Source organism: Aulonocara stuartgranti, assembly GCF_965226115.1.
Source record: "Aulonocara stuartgranti genome assembly, chromosome: 3".
Taxonomy (NCBI): Eukaryota; Metazoa; Chordata; class Actinopteri; order Cichliformes; family Cichlidae; genus Aulonocara; species Aulonocara stuartgranti.
Window position 1 is genome coordinate 27,328,649 of NC_138941.1, and position 11,601 is coordinate 27,340,249.

The following is an 11,601-nucleotide window of genomic DNA, read 5'->3' on the forward strand; positions in this document are numbered from 1 at the left end:
AGTGTGCGGAAAAGCGGATGTCCGGCAGTCAGGTAAAAGATGAGGCGTTCACAGTAGTAGGAAATTCCAGTATTACACACAATGGGCATTGTAAACATCAAAAATGTAGGTGATTTTAAATATTCTATACAATATTTATTTGCTAAAGAAAATACTCGCAGAACTTTAATTCTATAAGTTGAATAAATATTATTAGAAGGCTCTACTCCTGAACACCAACACCAAAGAGCTGAGTTCACCAGACCTGAAAAAAAAAACCCAACCAGTCCAGGACAGTCAGTCTGCAAAGATGTTTTAAAGACAAAAAAAAAGTATATACATATATATATATATACATATACATATATATACATATACATATATACATATATATACATATATATATATATATATACATATATATATATATATATACACATATATATATATACACATATATATATATACACATATATATATACACATATATATATATATATATATATATATATATATATATATATATATATATATATATATATATATATATATATATTAGGGCTGAACGATTATGGAAAATAATCTAATTGCGATTTTTTGCCCCAATATTGCGATTGCGATGCGATATGCGATTATTTTTTAAGGTCTTTGTCTTCTGTATTATTAAACAAAGACAAGCAATACATCATATAGTATGGCCAATACTATATTACATTAATTTTAAACTGTTCTTTCCTGGAAGACAGACCTCTGTTATGATGACATGAGGTGATGCATGAATTGATGACTGACATTTTTATTTAACTTCTTCAATCACAACAGTATATTTGAACATACACAATAGTTTATTTTTAGCTTACAAACATCTGAGCATAAAGTGCTGACAAGGAACCCTGGTGTAAACATTAAAATGAAAGTCAGTACAATGTGCAGATTGCAGAAATATACATTAAAAAAAAATCAGTGGCTTTACCACACTCAGTTTTTCGACATCTGTGAACTACTAGACAGTCATTCAATTAAAAAATAATATTAAATAAATAAAACTAATAAATAAAAAATACACACATCTTACTGATCTCTGCAGTCAGTAACATTACACATAAAGTGCAAACATAATAGCAATTATATAAACACACACACAAACACGCCTTTAAAATTTAAAGGCGTGAAATTGGACGGTCTAGCCTTCTGATTAGCGTCACCGCTGTCTCGGTAGAGTTTAATAAACTCGGCCGTCTGCTTCTTGCTATCTAAAATATAACCAGACACTGGTGTAAATTCTCGACTGTCTCACACTTCTGTTTAATAAGTTTTCTGTTTGACGTTTAGTCAGCTGTGTGAAAACCAAGGAGGAACCCACCCGGGGGATTAATAAACTTTTATTTTATCTAATCTAATAACTTTAATCTCAGCCAAACCGATTTACTCACGAACAAACAAAACACTGAAAAAAGCCCAACAATAACATTTTTAGGTTGTCTAAGTGACTTATATATTACGTTTAACCCGAGCAGCGAAACTCCGCGGTGATCTGAAAATGATGTGCCGGGAGTTGTGCCGTTCTCGGCCGCATCAGTAACCCTCGAGCTCTCGGCTAGCTGTTGAGCTGGTGGGTAGCAGACGCCTCTGAAAACGTCGAAGCACTTTTGCACATATGGGATATCTTGATAAACCGAGCAGATATTTGATGTTTACACAACTACTTTCTCGCCTGAAAATATGTTAAAAGTTTATTTTGTGACCCAGAAAGATTAGTATGAGTAATTTTAAAACTTAGTAGCGGCCGCCATTGCTGGAAACTGGAGTTTGGCTGGGCCGCGCTATGAATTCTGGGATATGGTAGTAATTTGGACAACCTTCGGCGCGTCGCTGTGACGTAATCGGTCTACAAATGCGGCCTCAGGAGGATGCAGCCCATGAATTTGGACATGTCCAGAGTATAATCGCAGCCTCTGCGGTTAGAAAATTGCACTTGATCATGTCGCGATATTATCGCAAATGCGATATATCGTTCAGCCCTAATATATATATATATATATATATATATATATATATATATATATATATATATATATATATATATATACATATATATATATATATATATATATATATATATATATATATATATATATATATACATATATATATATATATATATATATATATATATATATATATACATATATATATATATATATATATATACACATATACATATACATATATATATATATACATATATATATATATATATATATATATATATATATATATATATATATATATATATATATATATACACACACATATATATATATACATCTTTTTACACACGCAGCACAGAGAGGCACAGGATTATTGCAGCCTATTTCTCATAGTGAGGACTCCCCTCAAACAAATGACCATAATTTCCAAACCGTAGGGGCTAGAGCGGTCATTCTTACACCGTTTTGTTCAGAAGAGATGGGGGAATCTTCCAGTGTTAACAATTTATCATTAAAATGTGAAATTTTAGAGATATATGACATGGATGACTTGTTGACTTAGAAGCCACGAATTCCCCCAATATGCAAATTTGAATGGCTGAGGCCACATATATGATTGGCTGCCTGGGAAGCCGTGCAGGCCCTGATTTGTGGATTTGAATTCCTCAGCCCTCAGATATGATTGGCTGGCTTAGAAGCCATGAAGGCCCCAATATGCAAATTTGAATGCCTCAGGACACATATATGATTGGCTAGGAAACCGTGCAGACCCTGATTTGAAAATTTGAATGTCTAAGTCCTCACAGAGGATTGGCTGCCTGGGGACCTGGCAGAAATATATAGAAATACTATAATTAAGCATAAATACTACATTTAGTAGAAATACTATGTTTTAGCACAAATACTATAAAAAGCAGAAATACTATAATTTAGCAGAAATACTATATTAAGCACAAATCCTATAAAAAGCAGAAATACTATATAATGCAAAAATCCTATAAAAAGCAAAAATAGTATGATTAAGCATAAATACTACATTTAGTAGAAATACTATATTTTAGCACAAATCCTATAAAAAGCAGAAATACTGTACTATGATTTGGTAGAAAAAACTATAATTAATCAGAAATACTATATTTGGCAGAAATACTGTATTTAGCACAAATCTTATAAAATAGCAGAAATAGTATGATTTAGCACAATAGTAATAACTTAAACAGAAAAATTGGAAAAGCAAAATGGATAGCTGAAAAAATGCTGAACATGCTGAAGGTCCCTCAACTATACTTGTTAAATGAAAAAAATCAGCAAAAAAATCTATAACAGCCATACAATCACAAATATGTACACATAAGGAAACACACATGGACAGAGAGACACACACACAAGATCAAATTCAGTCACCCAGTCTAAATATATTGAATTTGAATCTTAGAATGAGATCATCCCATTAAAAGGCTTTCTCTCTCTCTCTCTCTCTCTCTCTCTCTCTGTCACACACACACACACACAGACACACAGGGAGAGAGAAGTAAGTTTCTAGGTCAGCCTGGGAGCTGCTGAATTTGAATCCACCAATCAGAGAGCCTGTGCACTTTTTCCCTCCAAAACAGGTGCTTCTATTTACACACGCAGCAGAGAGACACAGGATTATTGCAGCCTATTTCTCATAGTGAGGACTCCCCACAATCAAATGACCATAATTTCCTAACCGTAGGGGCTAGAGCGGTCATTCTTACACCGTTTTGTTCAGAAGAGATGGGGGAATCTTCCAGTGTTGACAATTTATCATTAAAATGTGAATTTTTAGAGATATACGACATGGATGACTTGTTGACTTAGAAGCCACGAATTCCCCCAATATGCAAATTTGAATGGCTGAGGCCACATATATGATTGGCTGCCTGGGAAGCCGTGCAGGCCCTGATTTGTGGATTTGAATTCCTCAGCCCTCAGATATGATTGGCTGGCTTAGAAGCCATGAAGGCCCCAATATGCAAATTTGAATGCCTCAGGACACATATATTATTGGCTGGGAAACCGTGCAGGCCCTGATTTGAAAATTTGAATTTCTCAGTCCTCACAGAGGATTGGCTGCCTGGGGACCTGGCAGAAATATATAGAAATACTATGATTAAGCATAAATACTACATTTAGTAGAAATACTATGTTTTAGCACAAATACTATAAAAAGCAGAAATACTATAATTTAGCAGAAATACTATATTAAGCACAAATCCTATAAAAAGCAGAAATACTATATTAGGTACAAATCCTATAAAAAGCAGAAATACTATATTAGGCACAAATCCTATAAAAAGCAGAAATAATATATTAGGCACAAATAGTATAAAAAGCAGAAATACTATAATTTAGCAGAAATACTATGTTTGGCACAAATCCTATAAAAATAATAAATACTATAATTTAGCAGACATACTATATTAGGCACAAATCTTATGAAAAGCAGAAATAGTATGATTTAGCAGAAATACTGTATTTAGCACAAGTACCGAAAAGTACCAGAAATACTATGATTTAGCAGAATAGTAATAACTTACAAAATTACAAATATGAAGGCATATTGAAACACAAATGCACAGAGGGACACACAAACACAGGCTCTAATCCAGTCAACCAGTCTAACTATATTCAATTTAAATCCTACAATGACATGCTGCCAAATAAGGGCAGGGTCCTCTCTCTCCCACTAAACACACACACACACACACACACACACACACACACACACACACACACACACACACACACACACAGAGGGAGAGAGCTGCCGAATTTGAATCCACCAATCAGAGTGGCTGTTTACGTTTTCCCGCCAAAACAGGTGCATCTTTTTACACACGCAGCAGCACAGAGAGGCACAGGATTATTGCAGCCTATTTCTCATAGTGAGGACTCCCCTCAAACAAATGACCATAATTTCCTAACCGTAGGGGCTAGAGCGGTCATTCTTACACAGTTTTGTTCAGAAGAGATGGGGGAATCTTCCAGTGTTAACAATTTATCATTAAAATGTGAATTTTTAGAGATATATGACATGGATGACTTGTTGACTTAGAAGCCACGAATTCCCCAATATGCAAATATGAATGCCTGAGACCACATATATGATTGGCTGGCTGGGAAGCCGTGCAGGCCCTGATTTGTGGATTTGAATTCCTCAGCCCTCAGATATGATTGGCTGGCTTAGAAGCCATGAAGGCCCCAATATGCAAATTTGAATGCCTCAGGACACATATATGATTGGCTGGGAAGCCGTGCAGGCCCTGATTTGAAAATTTGAATTTCTCAGTCCTCACAGAGGATTGGCTGCCTGGGGACCTGGCAGAAATATATAGAAATACTATGATTAAGCATAAATACTACATTTAGTAGAAATACTATGTTTTAGCACAAATACTATAAAAAGCAGAAATACTATAATTTAGCAGAAATACTATATTAAGCACAAATCCTATAAAAAGCAGAAATAGGATGATTAAGCATAAACACTACATTTAGTAGAAATACTATGTTTGAGCAAAAATCCTATAAAAAGCAGAAATACTATATTAGGCACAAATCCCATAAAAAGCAGAAATAGTATGATTAAGCATAAATACTACATTTAGTAGAAATACTATGTTTTAGCACAAATAGTATAAAAAGCAGAAATATTGTAATTTAGCAGAAATACTATATTAGGCACAAATCTTATAAAATAGCAGAAATAGTATTATTTAGCACAATAGTAATAAGTTAAACAGAAAAATTGGAAAAGCAAAATGGACAGCTGAAAAAATGCTGAACATGCTGAGGGTCCCTCAAATATACTTGTTAAATGAAAAAATCAGCAAAAAAATGCACAGGGAGAGAGAAGTAAGTTTCTAGGTCAGCCTGGGAGCTGCTGAATTTGAATCCACCAATCAGAGAGCCTGTGTACTTTTTCCCGCCAAAACATGTGCCTCTTTTTACACACGCAGCACAGAGAGGCACAGGATTATTGCAGCCTATTTCTCATAGTGAGGACTCCCCTCAAACAAATGACCATAATTTCCAAACCGTAGGGGCTAGAGCGGTCATTCTTACACCGTTTTGTTCAGAAGAGATGGGGGAATCTTCCAGTGTTTACAATTTATCATTAAAATATGAATTATTAAAGATATTTGACTTGTAATGCACCATAACTGAGTAGAGCGAAGCAAAAACTGCCTTGACTTGCCCTCAAACAACGCTTTCTAACTCGAAATCTATTTGGAGTATCGATATCATTCTTTCACCGTAAGAGACAGCAGGCTTTGGTGAACAATCATGGAAATTTTCAGGTCTCTGTGGAAATCCAACAAAAAGTTATGACGAGAGAAAAAAGTGGTTCATTTCCACAGTTTGAAATCTGAAGAAATCTGAGCGAAGGACGAATTTCCTACCCTCAAACAAGTCCAACTCATTTCAGAACGGTAATAGGTGAGAAAGAAATTCTTGAATTGTGAGCGTCAGGGGTGTCTGAAGATATTCGGGGACAAGCCTCATGTCTTAACTTTGCTTCGTTAAGGAGATATGACGATTCGAATATGCCTCTCATTACAGAAATCCAGCGGTGATTTTGAACAAGCTCTCCATTCACTTTATATGGAGAGTTTTCTGACCTTGTGTTAGTCTGAGGAGATTTGCAAAAATTCTATAAATCCCACAACAATGATGGTGACATTTTCTGAAAGCCAGCAAAAATACCTACGTTTTGATGTATAATTTGTGGAAGTTGAGTGAAAATTGAGCAAGTAGCAGGAAGTTGTTCGGACATGAAGTGAAAATTGCAAAACCTTCAGTGGCACACTGGAAGCCAAGAGCATAGCAACCATAACAACACATGTATTTTGTGAAAAATCACAATTTTGCAACTCAAAACTTTAAGAGGCATAAAAGTAAAACAGTAGAAGATTTGAAAAAGCTGAATCATACCTGAATAGCCAAATAATTTGTGAACATTTTAAAATTTGAATGGTTGTTCTAGGTGAAAATATGAGGAAGTAGTTAAGTTTCAAAAACAGGCAAAATTTAGCAGAATTGCAGAAGTTTCCCATTCATTTCAATGGGACAAATTAAAGGAAAAAAGCTTAATATTTTAAAAAGTATAATAGTTAAAAATAGCAAAAATCGTAGCAGGAATTAGCAAAAATAGCTGAATAGTTTAAAGTTTGAACGGTGAAAATAGCACAAAAATTGTGGAAGTAGTTAAACGGCGAAAAGTGTACGGAAACACCCGGAATAATAATAATAATAAAGAATAAAGAGAAACAGGAACTCAATAGTGTGGATGCTTAAAGCATCCACACAATAAAGAATAAAGAGAAACAGGAAAACAATAGTGTGGATGCTTAAAGCATCCACACAACTAGAAAGTGCATTTTCTGAAGAAACTGCAGTGTGAATGCTTGAATCTGAATGTATGCACTGAAATGAATTAAATACAGAATTCTAAGTTAAAAATGTTGAATGAGATGAAAAAAAAAACAGAATTTTTAACCTGAAAACAAAAGTGCTGAAGTGCTAAAAGCTGACGTTTAACATAGAAGAAGAAGTTGGAAAAAAGTTGAAAATGTTTTAATTGTAAATTAGAAAACCCTAAGAAATGAGAAAAGAACATTTAGAGTCAGAAAACATCTGAAAGAATATTAAAAGTTCATATTCTTTGAATCACTGAATGACTAAAATGTGATCCCTCCGCTTGGATCCACACAGTTTAAAAAATTTAAAAGTCTGAGCTTTGAAAGACACGGTGTTGGAAAGAGAACAATAATGGCGACAATTTGAGGGTAAAATGATGGCTGTAACACTGTGGACACAGCAGCAGTTGAAAGAGAAGTGCTTAAGATGAATCTTGGTACAGTGGCAGGCAGAGCTCGTTAAGCAGGCAGGTGTGAGCCTGGTTGCTATAGTGACCGCACCCAATGGCTCCATACACACGACACAGACATGCACCTCACTTTTGCTGCTTAAAATGAACAGAAAAGTCAGGCCGAAACAAATCGTTCCCAAATGAAAAGTATAGGTCGTATTGACGAAATTCTTTCACCGTGAGCGGCAGCAATGTCTAGTCTACCTAATTCTCAGTTTTCATGCCTGTGGAGTTTATTATATGGACGTGGTGACAGTGTAAAAACACCATGCTCTTCTGATTTTCAAACGAACCTTCTGAGCCGTTTTAACATTAGAGTCTATGGAAGAGTTGGAGGGAGGAGGCTGTGCATTGGTGACATTTACGAAAGAACCATAACACCTAGGACAATAGTAAACACATTGGATGAAAGAGGACAGCGATGGCTACGTTTTGAGGGTAAAATCATACCTGTAGAGCAAACGCTGCGGACACAGCAGCAGTTTTAAAAAAGATTTTAAGATTAATTTTTTTGCTCCTCTCACTCTAGCAGTTGAGCTGCCTCACTCTAGCCCCAACATTCCGTCCCATACACACCCATTATAAACTCTGAAACGGGTGAAAAAACATCATGAAACTTAAACTGGAACTGAAGAAAAAGTATAATAGATATTGAAAAGATAAATACAAGTTGAATAGTTGAATGTCTTGTCTTCGTTTTAAAGTTTGAATGGTGGCTCTATGTCAATGTATGTGGAAGTAGTAAGAGTTTAAAAATGAGTAAGTTGAATGAGGATTTGAAGGGTCTCCCCATTGAAATACATTATAAATTTTTGTTGAATAAAGTTGAATAAAATTAAAAATATAAATGTTAAAAATATGAAAAATAGAAGCAGTGTTGTCCAAAAGAATAGGAATCTAACGGTGTTTGAATGGTTTTTCTAAGTTGAACGGTTTTGAAGGAGTAGGATTACAAAAAACGTACGGAATAGATAAAATATAATAATAATAATAACTAGAAAGTGCATTTTCTGAAGAAACTGCAGTGTGAATGCTTGAATCTGAATGTATGCACTGAAATGAATTAATTGCTGAATGTTAAGTTAAAAATCTGAATGAGCTGGAAAATACAGAATTTTTAACCTGAAAATAAAAGTGCAGAACTTTTGAAAGCTGATGTTCACACAGAAGAAGTTGGAAAAAGCTAAGCATGTTTAAAATGTAAATAATAAAAAGATGAGTAATGACAAAAGAAAATTTAGAGTCAAAAAACCTCTGAATGAATATTAAAAGTTCATATTCTTCTAATTGAAATGAACTTAAAAGATGAACAAACATTCTGCAGAAAATACAAACTTTAATATACAGCATGATGTTTTTCAGACATATACACATGTGTATATCATGTTTAATAGTATTACATACATCAATTTGTTTTGTATGTCATAGAAAATAACATAAAAATCTTAAGTCATATTTTACAGCTTCTTTCTGAAAAGGACTGGTAGAATAAAGAAAAATAACTAAATTAAATAACTAAATAAAAAATAATGAGCAACATATGAAATACATGAAAATTCAACTTTTAAAACCACAATCCTGAACCTTTAAATTGTGTTGGTTTCTTAGAACATGGCTGAACAGCTTTTTCTATCGGTCTACTTAATCTTCTGATCTGTCTACACATCTTTTTATTACTCATTCTTCTTTATGTTTTAATGTAAACAGAGTCCACACAGTGGTAAAAGAGAACTGTATAGAGATTTGTGAGTAAACTCAAATGAAAGCCTAAGGTGGTGACACAGTTTAACACATGCAAATAATCAAATAAACACATTAGTCCTTTTTGTGAACATGGATTAATAAGTATCAATACAGCATTGTTCAGCCATGCCACTAAATGCTTTTTTACACATTGTTTTAACCTGGGCTCAGACACAAAGTCCCAAATTTAGTTAGTCCCTGACTTTGAGTTGTGGTTATGACTAATTATTATACACAAGGCTTTATCTATCTAAACTCTAAGGACACAAATATGAAAAAACCTATACTTACCAGCTGATACCCCACACTACACACTAGGTGTGCCATGTGACCTGAAACTTTGGTACAAAATCATCATAATCATTCTGTTAACACTGTTTTTTAACACTGTTTGTGTTGCTGTTCAGCAGTTTAAAATGTTTTAGATTGGATTACATGGAATGAATTTGAATTTTCTTGGGGGTTTTTGTATGTGTTTCGTTCTCAGCAGATTTTTTCTTCCATACTGTTGAATTCCAGTTACCACATTTCTGGTCATATGACATCCCAAGTGCCCACTTAAAAAAATCCCCACAGTTAATTCAACATTAAAACAAAATAAAAAAAATGTTAAATAAATAAAGGTTTGCTCTGTGATGAAATATTAAATAAGCATACATTGTACAGAGCACTAACAATGAAAACAATCCTTTAGCCTGTTGATCAGAGAGAGGCAGTCATTATGTCCATTTAAAACCTGTAATCACAGAGCACATCATTTCTGTGAAACTATAAAGTCCCATATGATCCTCATCACGTCCAGTGACTTCAGAGTGGATCCTCCCTGTCATCCGGCCAGTGTTTGATGTGTGGCAAGCAGCACAGAAGCAGGATAGCTGAGGACTTTAAAAGAAGAGCAGAAAACGGGAACATATGTAGTTGTAAATGTAAATATCAGTGATACTTGTCTTGTCAAAGGGAATAAAATAATGAAAATGTTAACTTACACACTCATTTAGAGAGGATCTTGACACTGCACAGAGGAGGCACAGTCAGTCTGACAATGATGGTGATCTCCAGGGATGTTTTCCTGCAGCAACATTCCTGCCAACTGGCCATATGATCCAGAGTAGTTGGTTTGTAATGAACAGAAAGGTGTATATGTTAGGTAGTGTGCACTCAGAGCTGGTCCTAAGAAACAAACACATCCTGTAATAAACTGAATACCTGTAGTAGTGCTGCTGCAAATATGAAGCCCTTCTATCATGAGTGGTTTCAAAGAAGGTGTTTTGGAGGCTCGGTCACAGAAACTGTGCAGTCTGTTCAGTCCTGAGTGTCTCAGCTCTGATGGGGATGGATCACAGAGGGAAACACCTGAGTACAGACATTACAATACACTCTAACACTCCTAAGGTCAAGTGAAAACAGAATTTAAACACTTCACAAAGAATGAATACATGTTTTCATGGAAATAATGTCATTAACCCTTTTTGTTGTGAGTAAATCTCACCGACTGCTTGTGGGACAAGCTAGAAGGAGGACTTATCACAGAATGTCTCCTGTGCTCCAGATGTGAAGTCTCACGCTCTGATCGTACGGCGATGAAGATGGTGATGATGAAGCCTCTCTGATCTGTGGCATTACAGTTTCTAGCTGCTATGTGCTTCACACTGTTGGATCTTACATGTGAAGCTTGGAGAAGACACAGGAGGACTGTGTCTCTCTTAAAAAAGAAAAAGAAAAAAGGAAACCTAACACCCCCCCCCCTCAGCTCCCACCGTAAACCCCCCCCCCCCCCCCCACTCAACTCCCCAACCTCACACCATCCAATGTCTATACAAATGTAGGGTATCAGCTGGTAACAGAAAGCAAGTGTTACATATGTACTACTTATGTAACACTGCTGAAACATTTCTGGCCAGAAATGTGCAGTTATCAACCCAGACCCACCCTGATGATTGCACTGGCCGAAACATGATAAAAGCTCATAAAAATGTATGTTTCATCGAAAGA

The 11,601-nt window shown here is 35.1% G+C and overlaps 1 long non-coding RNA gene across 2 annotated transcripts; it reads right to left on the reverse strand.

Annotated features, from left to right (window-relative positions):
- Positions 1 to 9,728: 9,728 nt before the first annotated feature.
- On the reverse strand, positions 9,729 to 11,328 carry LOC309692394. Of its 2 annotated transcripts, none has more exons than XR_014272298.1 (3): positions 11,099 to 11,328; positions 10,596 to 10,932; positions 9,729 to 10,491 (listed from the first exon to the last, which is right to left on the reverse strand). It is a non-coding gene; the product is annotated as an uncharacterized lncRNA (long non-coding RNA). The 2 variants fall into 2 exon arrangements; XR_014272299.1 differs by lacking the exon at positions 11,099 to 11,328 and having other exon boundaries at positions 10,596 to 10,699; positions 10,816 to 10,980.
- Positions 11,329 to 11,601: the final 273 nt, after the last annotated feature.